The 3,038-nt window shown below is 44.8% G+C and overlaps 1 non-coding gene across 1 annotated transcript; it reads right to left on the reverse strand.

The window, feature by feature from the left end:
• Nucleotides 1–2,264: 2,264 nt before the first annotated feature.
• trnaw-cca (transfer RNA tryptophan (anticodon CCA)) lies at nucleotides 2,265–2,336 on the reverse strand. The gene has a single exon. It is a non-coding gene; the product is annotated as a tRNA-Trp (tRNA).
• Between the last annotated feature and the right edge of the window lie 702 nt (nucleotides 2,337–3,038).

A 3,038-nucleotide genomic window follows, 5' to 3' on the forward strand; every position in this document is an offset into this window, starting at 1 on the left:
GTACTTGAACTGTGGTGACCTTAGTTCACTTATTGCAGCTCCTGAGTGAGGGTACAGTTCTGTGAGCTCCCTTTTATACCTGGTTACCTGTTGTGTACAGGTGACCCCGAGGTCTCCACCAGTTGCACCCTTTGGTGATACAAGCATAGTGCATACAGTGTGAAGATACATCCAGTGGTCTAATGTAACTGTACATTGAGTGTACAGGGTGTATACTTATTTTATACATGCACAACAAAGATCATCGGTTAATTAATGGTGTTTTCCCGTGAAAGCAGGATAAAATTTAACAATGATTTAATTTCTGCATTTAGAAAGACATGGGTTAATCACGGATAGTCAGCATGGATTTGTTCAGGGAAGGTTTTGTCTGACTCACTTGATTAAATTTTTTGAGGAGGTAACCAAGTGGATCGATAAGGGCAGTGCATATGATGTAGTGTATAAGGATTTTTGCAAAGCTTTAGCCAAGTTCCCACATGGAAGACTGGTCACGAAAGTAAAAGCCCATGGGATCCAGGGCAAAGTGGCAAGTTGGATCCAAAATTGGCTCAGAGGCAGGAAGCAAATGGTAAAGTTTGATGGGAGTGTTTGGGACTGGAAGGATGGTTCCAGTGGGGTTCCACAGGGCTCAGTGCTGGGTCCCTGACTTTTAGTGGTAACATCAATGATCTAAACTTAAATATAGGAGGTATGATTAAAACTTTTCAGGTGACACTAATTTAATCCAGAGAAGTGTGAGGCTGTGCATTTGGGGAGGGAAAACAAGGAAAGAAACACACATTAAATGGTCGGACATTGAGAAGTGTGGAAGAAGAAAGGGACCTTGGAGTGCATGTCCACAGATCCCTGAAGGTAGCAGGCCAGTTGGATAAGGTGGGTAAGAAGACGCACGGAATGCTTACCTTTATTGGCTGAGGCATGGGATAGAAGAGCAGGTTGGTTATGCTTGAAATGTATAAAACACTGGTTCAGCCACAGCTGGAGTATTGCATGTAGTTCTGGTCACCGTTTTACAGTTATTATGTGACTGTACGAGAGGGTACAGAGGAGATTTACGAGGATGTTGCCAGGTGTGGAGAATCTTAGCTATGAGGACAGATTGGATCGGCTGGGTTTGTTTTCATTGGAACAGAGGAGGCTGGGGGAGACAACATTGAGATGTATACAATTATGAGGGGCGTAGATATAGTGGATAGCAGAGGGGTCAACAATCAGGGGGCATATATTGAAAGTAATTGGTAGAAGGTTTAAAGAGGATTTGAAGGTAAAATTCTTCATGCAGAGGTTTGTGGGGGTCAGGAACCCGCTGCCTGAAAGAATGGCGGAGGTAGATACCACAAGTAAAAAGTATTTGTATGTGCGCCTGAAGTGCCGTAACCTGCAGGGTTATGGACCCAGAGCTCGAAAGTGGGATGAAGGTGGATCGCCTCTTGTTGGCCGGGGTGGAAGTGATTGGCCAGAATTGCCTCCTGATGTGCTGCAAACTTCTCTCAATCGATAATTCTATGAAAAATGCAAATGTCCAATGTGGGTGTCGAAACCACGACCCTGAGATTAAAAGTCTTATGTTTCACTGACTGAGCTCGCCAGACTTCACCCAAACATACCGTTCTCTCACTGATTGCAGACAGGCGCCTGTTGGCTCTGCCCCAGATGTTTAAACTTGCTGTTGAGGAACTGCCAGGATCTTCTTGAATGGTGGACCAGGCTCGAGGGGCCGAATGGCCTATTCCGGCCCCTAATTCTTACATGCTTATCATCTTATGAACTTTTCACAGGAGAACAAACTCGCCCCTGAGCATGCATGAGGAGAAAGCTCCAGAAAATATTCCCGTCTGGTGAGCTTTTGCGTGTGAGGCGAACGAGTTAACCGCGACACTGCGGAAACATCTGCACTTTCAGCACCAGGTCAGACGGAAATGTTAAGCGAGCAGGTGAACTGCTGAATCCCAGTTTTAAGGAGTTGGTTGTGGTGTCAAACAATGAGTTTCGCTTAATGATTAAAAATAATAAATGTCAGAAGTTGGATTCAAACCCACACTTCCAGAGAAAACTGCGATCTAATCACAGCACCTTAGACCGCTCGGCGGTGTGTGTGGCCACCTGCAAGTTGATTTGGAACTTGTGTGTCCTGTCACATGAATTAAATGAGGGCAGCAGGCGTATCTCTGCCTGACACCTGGGAAACAGTGAGACAGACCTTGGAACAAAGGTCTGGGTGTTGCCAAACAGCAAAGAAAATATTAATTCTGAAAGAACAGTGACCCCGACGTGATTTGAACACGCAACCTTCTGATCTGGAGTCAGACGCGCTACCATTGTGCCACGAGGCCTACACAATGTGTTTGAGATGTTCCTCTATATGAAGCTTTCACAATACAAGGGGCTTTCCCCGCCCATTCCCACCAGGTGTCAGAAGCAGTGCTCACCTGCCAGTCACCGTATGTTTTTTTCTTAAACTTTTGTGTTGCGTTTATGGAAAAGCATCATTAATTAACCCGTCACCTTCATTTGCACAATGAAAGAAATGCTAACTGAGGGACAGTCGATACTTCAAACATTTGTCCTGTGCTTTGCGGAGCGGGCAGGGAAGTGGACCTGAGTCCATGATCGCATCGAGCATGATCGTATTAAATGGTGGAGCAGGTTCGAGGGGCGTATGACCGACTCCTGCTCCTATTTCTTTTGTTCTTATGTTCTTCAGCATGTTGACCCATTTTACACACTGTATTGCCGATGTCACCAGGAATCTGGGGCAACTTTTGTCAAATTTAACAGCACCGGTTATTCCTTCCGTGCAGAGAAATTAGAATCAATCGTGAAGATAAAATCCCATGGTGATCATTTTCAGATTCAATGCAGTAGGATTTCAAATAAAGTGAAAGAATTTTACAGTGAAACGATTTGGAAGTTTCACTTGTATTTGTATCTTTAATTAAACTTTGTGGCATCTGACTCCCGTTCATGCCTCTGCTGAATAAGAAAGGAGGGTTTGACGTTGACCAGACTGCACTGCCCCTGATATTTGTGAGCTC

The sequence above is a fragment of the Pristiophorus japonicus genome, unplaced genomic scaffold (assembly GCF_044704955.1).
Source record: "Pristiophorus japonicus isolate sPriJap1 unplaced genomic scaffold, sPriJap1.hap1 HAP1_SCAFFOLD_332, whole genome shotgun sequence".
NCBI lineage: Eukaryota > Metazoa > Chordata > Chondrichthyes > Pristiophoridae > Pristiophorus > Pristiophorus japonicus.